This window comes from Salmo trutta, chromosome 28 (genome assembly GCF_901001165.1).
Source record: "Salmo trutta chromosome 28, fSalTru1.1, whole genome shotgun sequence".
Taxonomy (NCBI): domain Eukaryota; kingdom Metazoa; phylum Chordata; class Actinopteri; order Salmoniformes; family Salmonidae; genus Salmo; species Salmo trutta.
Window position 1 is genome coordinate 6,987,720 of NC_042984.1, and position 13,696 is coordinate 7,001,415.

Sequence of the window (13,696 nt, forward strand, 5' to 3'; positions counted from 1 at the left end):
GCGACATGGGGCCGTGCATTATCATGTTGAAACATGAGGTGATGGCGGCGGATGAATGGTACGACAATGGGCCTCAGGATCTCGTCACAGTATCTTTGTATATTCAAATTGCCATTGATAAAATGCCATTGTATTCGCTGTCCGTAGCTTATGTCTGCCCATACCACTCACCGCCACCATGGGGCACTCTGTTCACAAACAGCAAACCGTTCGCCCACACAACGCCATACAGTTGAAAGTTGAAACCGGTGAGCACTTGCCCACTGAAGTCGGTTACGACGCCAAACTGCAGTCAGGTCAAGACCCTGGTGAGGACAACAAGCACGCAGATGAGTTTCCCAGATACGGTTTCTGACAGTTTGTGCAGAAATTCTTCAGTTGTGCAAACCCACGGTTTCATCAGCTGTCCAGGTGGCTGGTCTCAGACAATCTCGCAGGTGAAGAAACCGGATGTGGAGGTCCTAGGCTGGCGTGGTTACACGTGGTCTGCGGTTGTGAGGCTGGTTGGACGTACTGCAAAATTCTTTAAAACAAAGTTGGAGGTGGCTTATGGTAGAAAATTATACATTAAATTCTCTGGCAACAGCTCTGGTGGACATTCCTGCAGTCAGCATGCTAATTGCACACTCCCTCAAAACTTGAAACATTTGTGGCATTGAGTTTTGTGACAAAACTATACATTTTAGAGTGGACTTTAATTGTCCCCAGCACAAGGTGCACCTGTGTAATGATTATGCTGTTTAACTTCTTTGGGGTAGGGGGCAGTATTTTCACGTCCGGATGAAAAGTGTGCCCAGAGTAAACTGCCTACTACTCAGGCCCAGAAGCTAGGATATGTATATTATTAGTAGATTTGGATAGAAAACACTCTGAAGTTTCTAAAACTGTTTGAATGATGTCTGTGAGTATAACAGAACTCATTTGGCAGGCGAAAACCTGAGAAAAATCCAACCAGGAAGTGGGAAATCTGAGGTTTGTAGTTTTTCAAGTGATTGCCTATCCAATATTCAGTGTCTGTGGGGTCAGATTGCACTTCCTAAGGCTTCCACTAGATGTCAACAGTCTTTAGAACGTTGTTGCATGCTTCTACTGTGAATGGGGAGCGAATAAGAGCTGTTTGAACCAGGTGTCTGGCAGAATGCAATGAGCTAAGTCACGTGCGCGGCCGTGAGCGTGAGCTGCGTTCCTTTTCATTTCTAAAGACAAAGGAATTGCCCGGTTGGAATATTATTGAAGATTTATGATAAAAACATCCTAAAGATTGATTCTATACATCGTTTGACATGTTTCTACAAACTGTTATGCAACTCTTTTTTTAAGGAGAAGTGTATCTATAATCCTATGCATAACACTTGTATCTTTCATCAAAGTTTATGATGAGTATTTCTGTAAATTGATGTGGCTGTCTGAAAAATCACCGGATGTTTTTTAGAGGCAAAACATTTCTGAACATAATGCGCCAATGTAAACTGAGATTTTTGGATATAAATTTGAACTTTATCGAATAAAACATACATGTATTGTGTAACATGAAGTCCTATGAGTACCATCTGATGAAGATCATCAAAGGTTAGTGATTAAATTTATCTCTATTTATGCTTTTTGTGACTCCTCTCTTTGGCTGGAAAAGGGCTGTTTTTTTGTGACAAGGCGCTGACCTAACATAATCATATGGTATGCTTTCGCCGTAAAGCCTTTTTGAAATCAGACACTGTGGCTAGATTAATTTTTAAAAGCAGAAGTTAAAATTGTTTGTGTACAGACCTGGATAGTAGGACAGAACTCTGCAGGCTATCTCTGCAGTAGATTGCAACACCGCCCCCTTTGGCCGTTCTATCTTGTCTGAAAATGTTGTAGTTAGGGATGAAGATTTCAGAGTTTTTGGTGGACTTCCTAAGCCAGGATTCAGACACGGCTAGGACATCCGGGTTGGCAGAGTGTGCTAAAGAAGTGAATAAAACAAACTTAGGGAGGAGGCTTCTAATGTTAACATGCATGAAACCAAGGCTATTACGGTTACAGAAGTCATCAAAAGAGAGCGCCCGGGGAATAGGAGTGGAGCTAGGCACTGCAGGGCCTGGATTCACCTCTACATCACCAGAGGAACAGAGGAGGAGTAGGATAAGGGTACGGCTAAAAACCATGAGAATTGGTCGTTTATGACGTCCAGAATAGAGAGTAAAAGGAGCAGGTTTCTGGGGGCGATAAAATAGCTTCAAGGTATAATGTACAGACAAAGGTATGGTAGGATGTGAATACAGTGGAGGTAAACCTAGGTATTGAGTGATGATGAGAGAGATATTGTCTCTAGAAACATAATTGAAACCATAAGATGTCATAGCATGTGTGGGTGGTGGAACTGAAAGGTTGGATAAGGTATAATGAGCAGGGCTAGAGCCTCTACAGTGAAATAAGCCAATACACACTAACCAGAAGAGCAATGGACAAGGCATATTGACATTAAGGAGAGGCACGCTTAGCCCAATGATCATAAATGTCCAAGTGAGATTCAGACAGCTAGCCGGGCCATAGGTAGCAAGTTGGCAGAAGATGGAGGGAGGTCTGTTTTTAGCCACCTCGTGCGTTTTCATCTGTAGATTAGTGGGGTTCCGTGTGGTAGGGGGACCAGTCCAATTGGCAAAATAGTTATAGTTATAGTGGCCCAAGAAAATTGTCCGATAGACCTATTAAGACAGCAGCCGATAAGACAGCTAACGATTAGCGGGCCGCAGATGGGCGTTCAGGTTACGTCGCGATGGAGGGGCAAGTTGGATAACTCCCTCGGGCAGATAACGTCGGTAGTCCAGTCATGAAGGCCCGATGGGGCTCCGCATCGGCAGTAAAACGGGTCCAGATTGGTGATTGTAGCCCAGGAGTGGCTGATGGAACTCTTCAGCTGGCTAGCTCCGGAATAATTGATGTTAGCTCCGGGACCGACGTTAGCCAATAGTCACGCGGGTAGCAGCTAGCTAGCTGCAAGATCCAGGTGTAAATGTCCAGAGCCTGCGGTAGAAATCCAGAGATATGGAGAGAAAAATAGGTCCGGTATGCTCTGGTCTGAGTCGCGCTGTACAGAACTGACGATAGCTTTTCGAGCTAAGGGATAGCTGATGACCGCCAACCGTGGCTAGCTGAACTCCAACGTTAGCCAGTGAACTGGCCAGCCTCTGGCTAACCTCTAGCTAGCTTCTGTTGTGGATTTCAGATTTGAAGTAAATAAATCATTTTTTTTTTTTAATTGGTGAGGCGGTTTCAGGAGAGTGTTTTGAGGTTCAGTTTTTAGAAAAAAAATATATAAAAAGATATGCGAAGAAAAGATGTGTGTGTGTGTGTGTATATATATATATATATATATATATATATATATATACACACACTGCTCAAAAAATAAAGGGAACACTAAAATAACACATCCTAGATCTGAATGAAAGAAATAATCTTATTAAATACTTTTTTCTTTACATAGTTGAATGTGCTGACAACAAAATCACACAAAAAGAATCAATGGAAATCCAATTTATCAACCCATGGAGGTCTGGATTTGGAGTCACACTCAAAATTAAAGTGGAAAACCACACTACAGGCTGATCCAACTTTGATGTAATGTCCTTAAAACAAGTCAAAATGAGGCTCAGTAGTGTGTGTGGCCTCCACGTGCCTGTATGACCTCCCTACAACGCCTGGGCATGCTCCTGATGAGGTGGCGGATGGTCTCCTGAGGGATCTCCTCCCAGACCTGGACTAAAGCATCCGCCAACTCCTGGACAGTCTGTGGTGCAACGTGGCATTGGTGGATGGAGCGAGACATGATGTCCCAGATGTGCTCAATTGGATTCAGGTCTGGGGAACGGGCGGGCCAGTCCATAGCATCAATGCCTTCCTCTTGCAGGAACTGCTGACACACTCCAGCCACATGAGGTCTAGCATTGTTTGCATTAGGAGGAATCCAGGGCCAACCGCACCAGCATATGGTCTCACAAGAGGTCTGAGGATCTCATCTCGGTACCTAATGGCAGCCAGGCTACCTCTGGCGAGCACATGGAGGGCTGTGCGGCCCCCCAAAGAAATGCCACCCCACACCATGACTGACCCACCGCCAAACCGGTCATGCTGGAGGATGTTGCAGGCAGCAGAACGTTCTCCACGGCGTCTCCAGACTCTGTCACATCTGTCACATGTGCTCAGTGTGAACCTGCTTTCATCTGTGAAGAGCACAGGGCGCCAGTGGCGAATTTGCCAATCTGGGTGTTCTCTGGCAAATGCCAACGTCCTGCACGGTGTTGGGCTGTAAGCACAACCCCCACCTGTGGACGTCAGGCCCTCATACCACCCTCATGGAGTCTGTTTCTGACCGTTTGAGCAGACACATGCACATTTGTGGCCTGCTGGAGGTCATTTTGCAGGGCTCTGGCAGTGCTCCTCCTGCTCCTCCTTGCACAAAAGCGGAGGTAGCGGTCCTGCTGCTGGGTTGTTGCCCTCCTACGGCCTCCTCCACGTCTCCTGATGTACTGGCCTGTCTCCTGGTAGCGCCTCCATGCTCTGGACACTACGCTGACAGACACAGCAAACCTTCTTGCCACAGCTCGCATTGATGTGCCATCCTGGATGAGCTGCACTACCTGAGCCACTTGTGTGGGTTGTAGGCTCCGTCTCATGCTACCACTAGAGTGAAAGCACCGCCAGCATTCAAAAGTGACCAAAACATCAGCCAGGAAGCATAAGAACTGAGAAGTGGTCTGTGGTCCCCACCTGCAGAACCACTCCTTTATTGGGGGTGTCTTGCTAATTGCCTATAATTTCCACCTATTGTCTATTCCATTTGCACAACAGCATGTGAAATTTATTGTCAATCAGTGTTGCTTCCTAAGTGGACAGTTTCATTTCACAGAAGTGTGATTGACTTGGAGTTACATTGTGTTGTTTAAGTGTTCCCTTTATTTTTTTGAGCAGTGTATATATATATATATATACACGGGACACGACAAGAGGAGGACAACGGACGTCTGACTGCTATGCCATCTTGGAAAGAGTGTGGCCCAAGCAAGTCTTTTTTTCTTATTTGTCTCCTTTAGACCAATAAATCCATGCCCATTATGAAACGAAAGATAAAGGTGAACCTCATATTTATAAGTTATCTGTAACCTGTAAAAAATTGCTTGTTTTCCGATTCATATGTTCAAAACCCAAGCCCTCTCTGTCACGCCCTGACCTTAGAGAGACGTTTATTTTCCTCTAGTTTGGTTAGGGTGTGATGTGGGGTGGGCAATCTAGTTTGTCTATTTCTTTGTGTTGAGCCGAGTATGGTTCCTAATCAGAGGCAGCTGGCTATCGTTGTCTCTGGTTAGGAATCATACTTAGGCAGCCTTTTCCCCACCTGTAGCTGTGGGTAATTATTCCTTCTGCGAGTGTTTTGTGTGCGCCTCAGTTGTGTCACGATAGTTTCTGTTTTACCTGTTTCTTGTTTTGTTCAGTTTCACTAATAAAGTATGTGGAATTACCGGCATGCTGCGCCTTGGCTGATCTATGACAGGGAGTTTGAGGACAGTGAACGTGACAGAATTACCCACCACAAGAAAGCCTAGCAGCGTGCCCAGGAGGAGCAGGGATCCTGGGCTAGGGAGAAGAGAGAGTGGAGGACGTCCTGGACCTGGGAGGAGGTAATGGCAGGGGACAAGACCCTGCCATGGAAGCAGGTAGAGACGGCGCAAGCGGAACGGCGACATTACGAGGAGCTAGCCCAACAACGGAAGCCCAAGAGGCATCCCCCCCCCAAAAAAATTGGGGGGGGGGGGGCACACGGGGAGATTGGCTAAGTCAGGGTTCAGACCTGAGCCAACTCCCCGTGCTTACCGTGGGGAAAGTAGGACTGGTCAGGCACCGTGTTATGCGGTGATTCACACGGTTTCTGCCAGTGCGCCTGCACAGCCCAGTTCGTCCTGTGCCCGCGCCCCGCACTTCCCGGGATAAAGTAAGCGTCCAGCCAGGACGGGTTGTGCCAGCCATACGCTCCAGACCTCCAGTGCGCCTCCACGGCCCAGTATATCCTGCGCCAGTTCTACGCACTGTGTCGCCAGTGCGCCTGCACAGCCCAGTTCATCCTGTACCAGCGCTCCGCCCTTGCCGGGCTAAAGTAAGCGTCCAGCCAGGACGGGTTGTGCCAGCCATATGCTCCAGACCTCCAGTGCGCCTCCACGGCCCAGTATACAGTGCGTAGAACTGGCGCAGGATGTCTCCAGTGCACCTGCACAGCCCAGTTCGTCCTGTGCCAGTGCTTCGCCCTTGCCGGGCTAAAGTAAGCGTACAGCCAGGACGGGTTGTGCCAGCCCTAAGCTCCAGACCTCCAGTGCGCCTCCACGGCCCAGTATACCCTGTGCCTGCTCTGCGCACCCAGTCTCTAGTGCGTCTCCGCAGTCCGGTGAGACCTGTTCCAGCCCGGAGCCTGTAGGGATGATCCATGGCACGAAGCCTCCAGTGATGATCCATGGCATGGAGCCTGTAGCGACGGCCTACAGTCCAGAACCTCCTGAGACGGCCTACAGTCCGGAACCTCCTGAGACGGCCTACAGTCCGGAACCTCCTGAGACGGCCTGCAGCCCAGAGTCTTCAGCGGCGGCCTGCAGGCCAGAGTCTTCAGCGGCGGCCTGCAGCCCAGAGTCTTCAGCGGCAGCCTGCAGCCCAGAGTCTTTAGCGGCGACCTGCAGCCCAGAGTCTTTAGCGGCGACCTGCAGCCCAGTCTTCAGCGGCAGTCAACAGTTCAGAGCCTCCGGCGATGATCCACGGTCTGGTTCCTCCGGCGACACAGAAGCGGGGGGATCAGCGGGCGGAGTGGGGGCTACGCCCCGAACCAGAGCCGCCGCCAAGTATAGATGCCCAGCCAGGTTCAGGTTTGCGGCCGGGAGTCTGCACCTTTGGGGGGGTACTGTCACGCCCTGACCTTAGAGAGACGTTTATTTTCCTCTAGTTTGGTTAGGTCAGGGTGTGATGTGGGGTGGGCAATCTAGTTTGTCTATTTCTTTGTGTTGAGCCGAGTATGGTTCCTAATCAGAGGCAGCTGGCTATCGTTGTCTCTGATTAGGAATCATACTTAGGCAGCCTTTTCCCCACCTGTAGCTGTGGGTAATTATTCTTTCTGTGAGTGTTTTGTGTGCGCCTCAGTTGTGTCACGTTAGTTTCTGTTTTACCTGTTTTTTGTTTTGTTCAGTTTCACTAATAAAGTATGTGGAATTACTGGCACGCTGCGCCTTGGCTGATCTATGACAGGGAGTTTGAGGACAGTGAACGTGACAGTCCCTTAGGTCTACTATAATGAAGGCTGGTTCAACAGCAACGCCTGTCTTTTTTATCCCGGAGATTTTATGACATCGGAGCACCAAGGTCGGGGCACCAAGGAAAATATTCAGATTACAAAGTTATAATTTTCCTAATATAACTTTCAGATATTATAATATCTGATCCATGAGTCCTCTGATTAATGATATGTTAGTTTACCTCACGCCAGTCTCATTCCAAACGTCGTAAATTGTTGGTTATCTTCATGAACCCTGGCTAACAAGTTGAATCAGCAATACAACATTTTATTAACTAAATAATTCACAGAAATGCAAAACAAACAGATATGGTTACAAGGAAATGATAGAATGTGCCCTAGTGGGCTAAACCGGCATGGCGGCTTGTTACACAAAGAAAGGGCTTGAATGAAAGAGCGGGAAGACTGTGATACCAAGACTGCAGCTATGCCATCGTAAATACAGAATCATATGCATTCTAAATCACCGCCCATTTGGAAAAGGAAAATGCAATAAATATTTACTCTGACCTGCGCTTCGGTAGGTTGGTCGTAGACGCTGGCCGGGTTGGCCAACAGAGATCTTTCTATCCTCGGAAGAATGTCACTGGTGGTAAAATGATACGTTGTAGTATCTTCGTCGTGTGTTAGACTGGATACGCCATCCGTCCTTTTCTAGCCCACGTCTACAGTGGCCGCTGCTAACTCAACGGCTAGGAAATATCACTTCTGTAGTGAATGAGAGTTCAAAGTTCATACCATTCGCAACCAAAGCTCACGCTGAGGTTGACTTAGTTCTGTACTTGACATGTGTGTCCTTTTAACGCAGAGGCTGCAGACCTCACGTACCGGAACTGCTGGTTACATTGTGTCATTGTCTTATATAGTGGCGAGGGGAGAAGGGTGTGTTTCATCGTTTATAACCCCTGTCTCTTCGCAGGGGTGGGCCACTGATTAAGCAGGGCACTTTCCTTATGAAAACCCAATTCTCTCATTTGGAAGCTAAAATTACATTTAATCTTCTAACAAACAGTTTCAATATCAAACACTTAAATTGCACAACATTTCCATGTGAATCTGATAACTAGAATGTGTGGACTTTCCCAGGTACAGTTTATGTCGTCCTGTCATCAGTCATAATGTCTCAGATGACAACCGAACTGACATCCATACTCATTAAGTTCCAACGCATATTTTCAACTGGTTCTATTACCGAAATATGGTTCCTTTCCCCCCACTTGTTTGATGTTCCCAGACTCTCTATATTTAACAACGGCTATTCAAAAGTCCTTCAGTAGGATCAGAGAGAGAGGGGAAGGGAGAAAGGTATTTATGGGGGGGTCATAAACCTTACCCACAGGCCAACGTCATGACACATCATTACATTTATTTATTGTTGTTGTTTTTTTAAATGATTGCTTGTTTTTCACACTTACAATGCAACTTCTAGAGATGTGTGAATACGATCTGATCTGTAAAACGGTTCCGATTATATTCATAAAACACAGGCCTATTTGGGAGCAGTATAACGGTGAGTGGACATTCTCCCTTTCTCTTTATATTGAACATTGGTCCAGCTACTGTGAAAAGCCGCCATAGTCTGCGTTTTTAATATTATATGCCCATGGGGAGAAATGATGGTGCCTGTAAGTGTGACATAGCCTATTTAAAACAAGCTGTTTAGATAAGAATTTGATTATAAATATTTGTTCTCTTTTTAGGCCTTATCAATAATTAATTTAATCTTGCTTACTGACAATGTTTGGCATGTCCATGCTCAGCCATTATGTAATTTACAGTAGGTCTAGCCCCTATATCAGTGTGAATGCTATTGAAGCCATGCAATTGCTTAGAACAATGTGGACTGCAAATGGATTCAAGTTAACGTATTTTGCAAATATAGGTCTACATTTTGTAATTTCGTTTCTGTAAGCCATTTAACAAACTATAACGGACTAACATTGGAATTGGAGTTGATTCCAAGGCAATACATTAAAAAAAAAGTTGAAGCAGCTACATATTTCGCCATGGAGCACTGATTGGCCAGTGAGGGGCCAAGCCTCGACACACCCACAACTTGTTTATTCATCAAAACCGAGCCCTTTCACGCCAAGGCCAACAAGTGCGCCTAGAATTGTAATAGTAAAAATAGCTAAAATATTCCGTTCCAACCATTACCACGAGCCAGTCCTCCCCAATTAAGGTGCCACCAACCTCCTGTGGTTAGAAGCTTTCTCAATGGGCACAAACTGGATAAATCACTGTTGTTTCCACGTCATTTCAGCAAAAATTCAGTTTTTCCTTCTCATGACATTGAATCAAAATGGGAAACTAATTGGATTTACCAAAAAGCCATCGACGTAAACGAATTTAGAGAATTTGGGTATTTCTTTCTCATTCAACTTTTTACCTAAATCCAAAGACATGATTCAAATTTGTATTGATTTAACTTGAATTCACATAGACGTTGAATTGACGTTGGCTATGGCCAGTGGGTTCAGTTACCTACAGTTACAACATCCAACTTCTTCTGTAGTGTTTTGTCAACTAGGGCAATCCATTACAATGAACTAAGCATGTAGATTAGTTTGTGCCTGAGTAGACCGGGTTGGAAAAGAGGGTTTTTGGTCATCAGGCGATACGAAAGTTCAATTATTTCATTATGTGAGAGCAAATAACTGAAATGAAGACCTTAAGACATTATTAAGTGTTGAATACAATGAGATACTGTATCAGTTTACTTCAATTGGCATTACTGTACGAACAAGATTTGTGACCACGGCTCCATAGCTACAATTACTGAAGCTCTGCCTCCCCAGTGGACTCCATGTTACAGTAATACAATACCATACTAAAAGTCAATCCGACATTCTCACGTTCTCTTTCGGTGTTAATAAGAAAAGCAAAATACATTAGTCATGAGGAATGGTGAGATTACGTCGCTAAAAAGCTGCTTGGTGGTTAGTTGAAAAGCTTTTGGCTTAGTTTATTATCCCTGAAAAAGAGAACGGAACGACCATACACCACAGTATTCAAAAGGGTTCAAGTACTATTTTAAATCTTCCACATACTTTGAGTGTTTGCATTAGCTCGTCTGGAGTGCCAAATGCACAGGGTTTGCACTTTTGGGACGTTTCTATTAGTTCCATTGCAACAGGGAGAGTTCAATCAACAATAATAATAATAAATTAAACTTTTATGGCGCTTTCATTACAGACAGAATCTCAAAGCGCTTGTTAAGCTAAATAAACAACCAGAAGTCATGTAAAAAGAAGTGTAGGCTACAACAGTAGCTAGATCAGATAGATCCAAGTCAGCTCGAGTACTTCTTGAAGCCTCCGGATGGGCAGCCGCAGTCTAGACAAGATCTGGAAGCTCATAGCCATGTGGTCAGTGGAGGTAGTGGACAGATCTGTATGCCCAGGCAATCAAGCACAGCTTACATTTTTGAAATGATTTCAAATATTATTTGAACCCAGATCTGGACCATACAACACCACAGTATTGTAAATTTGAACTCATAGAGAGGTCTTGTACTGTATAAAACTCTGTTTTGGTCCCGTGTGGCTCAGTTGGTAGAGCATCGTGTTTGCAATGCCAGGGTTGTGGGTTTGATTCCCACGGGGGACCAGTACGGAGAAAAAAATGTAAATGTATGAAATGTATGCACTCACTACTGTAAGTTGCTCTGGATAAATTCTCTGCTAAATTACTAAAATGTAAATGTAATTATGTTGGACCAGTTGCTCTCTTCAGATCAGAGTTTTCTTGCTGCATTACTGCCCCTTCACTCACCTGACATCATACAACTCTGTTTGGAACAAACAGATCATCACTACCCACTATCTGTTTGGATTTAGTTAGAGGAACAAATATCCCACTGGGCACCCTACGTCATTTCAACGTGGATAATTGGGTAGTATTTGGTTGAGACGATGATCAATGAGATTACAACCTACAGTCCCAGTCAAAAGTTTGGATACACCTACACATTCCAGGGTTTTTCTTTATTTTTTACTATTTTCTACATTGTAGAATAATAGTGAAGACGTCAACACTATGAAATAACACATATGGAATCATGGAGTAACCAAAAAAAGTGTTAAACAAATCAAAATATATTTTATATTTGAGATTCTTTAAATTAGCCACCCTTTGCCTTGATGACAGCTTTGCACACTCTTGGCATTCTTTCAACCAGCTTCACATGGAATGCTTTTCAAAATGTGAACCATATCATTGGATTTATAGTGAGTTCCAAAACTATTGGGACAGTGAGACATTTAAAAAAAAAACATTTGGCTCTGTAATCCAGCACTTTGCATTTAAAATGAAACAATGACTGAGGTTAAAGTGCAGACTGTCTGCTTTAATTTGAGGGTATTTTCATCCATATTGGCTAACCCATTTAGAAATTACAGCACTTTTTGTACATAGTCCCCCCATTTTAGGGGACCAAAAGTACTGGGACAAATTAACTTGTGTATTAAAGTAGTCAAAAGTTTAGTATTTGGTCCTATATTCTTAGCACGCAATGACTACATCAAGCTTGTGACTCTACAAACTTGTTGGATGCATTTGCTGTTTGTTTTGGTTTCAGATTATTTTGTGCCTATAATAAATGAATGGTAAATAATGTAATTTTAGAGTCACTTTTATTGTAAATAAGATTATAATATGTTTCTTAACACTTCGACATTAATGTGGATCCTACCATGATTACGGATAGTCCTGAATGAACCATGAATAATGATGATTGAAAAAGTTACAGACACACAAATATCTTAACCTCCCTATTGTAAGGGTGAGAGGTTAGCAGGTCTTGGTGGTATGATGTTTGAGCTTCACAAGCTTGATGTAATCATTGCGTGCTAGGAATATGGGACCAAATACTAAACTTTTGACTACTTTAATACACATACAGTATAAGTGAATTTGTCCCAATACTTTTTGTCCTCAAAAAAAGTGCTATAATTTCTAAACGGTTCAGCCAATATGGATGAAAATAACCTGAAATTAAAGTTGACAGTATGCACTTTAAACCCCATAGTCATTGTATCATTTTAAATCCAAAGTGCTGGAATACAGAGCCAAACCCCCAAAAATATGTCACTCTCCCAATACTTTTGGAGCTCACCGTAGGTTAAAAGTCGGGTAAAAAGAACACCAACATTCCCAAAATTCCTTTACATCGATTACTTTTCGCTAATCCAATCAGTTTTTCACGTTGATTAAACGTAACCCCATTGCATTTTGAGTCGTTGAAATGACGTGTAAACAACGTTGATGCAATCAATTTGTGCCCGGTGGGAAAACACTAAATTGTTGTGTATTTGTGAGTAAAAAATATATATATATTAAAGCATATCACTAAAACCCTATATAAAATAAATACATACCTGCAAAAACACTTGTCTAGAACAATAACTATTGATTAATTATGACTGAAATACAATCTATTTAGTATATTTATATACATACCTTAATTTTCAATCAGATTCTAACCAATTTCCCTGTTGATTTTACATAGGAACTTCAGTAAACAAAGGTGGTGTTCTGCGCCCGAGGAGATGGAGATTCCTACACTTGAGGTGCGCGATTCATCCTTTTGATAGTGCACTTGAAATGAGGCCTACTTGGAGAAGTTTCCTTTGCATATAATTCTACACAACAGGACCCGTTCACTTGATGGCACTGCGGGTGAAGGCGCCATAATAAGCTGAGTTCAGCGTGTGAATTCCGTCCTCGGAGTTGCGACTCAAACTCCAGCACCTCAACAGTCAACAGCACTTTGGCGATGAAGTGAGAGAGGTCGCGTGAACCAAAGCCGCCCTCCACAGGGACTGACACGTGATTGAAACGTGGAGCTCTCTCTGGAAACTTCCCAACGTAGAAAAACAACGTCTGCTCTGCTGTCAAAACATCATGCTAAAAGACTTGGCCAGTAGGTTAATGTAGAGCTAGGCTATAAGCTGAGAAGCATTACAGAGTCGGAGATTGGGGTGAGTCTTTCTGCAGGTTGACACAGACAGCCAGACAGCCAGCCAGCCAGCCCAGGCGGAATCGCTGACTGCGGTGTTCTCTCTGCAGCTAACGGGACATCCCATCCACTGCAGAGGAACATTAGCGCAAGATCTTATCTGGGTGACCTGAACTCCAATTGTGTAATAATGAGAGATGATATAATGGTATAAAACCATATAATTTTTCTAGGTTTTGACACGAATACCACCTACCACACCTAGGCCTATTATTTGCACAGAATTACCTCTGCAGGACGCGCTTGCTAAGAGAAATGCTGAACCATCTAAAGGAGAAAATAAAAGACTTGACATGGAGGTCAGAAGATGAATCCATATTCCAGTTAAAGTTTATCCACCTGTAACGCCCTAGAAATAAATGCATTGAACT

The 13,696-nt window shown here is 44.0% G+C and overlaps 1 protein-coding gene across 1 annotated transcript in view; it reads right to left on the reverse strand.

Moving 5' to 3' along the window:
- Nucleotides 1-13,371, reverse strand: part of LOC115165345 (monocarboxylate transporter 5) — a 77,325-nt gene extending 63,954 nt beyond the window's left edge. Inside the window, exon 1 of the mRNA XM_029718415.1 lies at nucleotides 12,767-13,371. The gene's annotated coding sequence lies outside the window, so the exon portion shown is untranslated. The remainder of the gene's footprint in view (nucleotides 1-12,766) is intronic.
- Nucleotides 13,372-13,696: the final 325 nt, after the last annotated feature.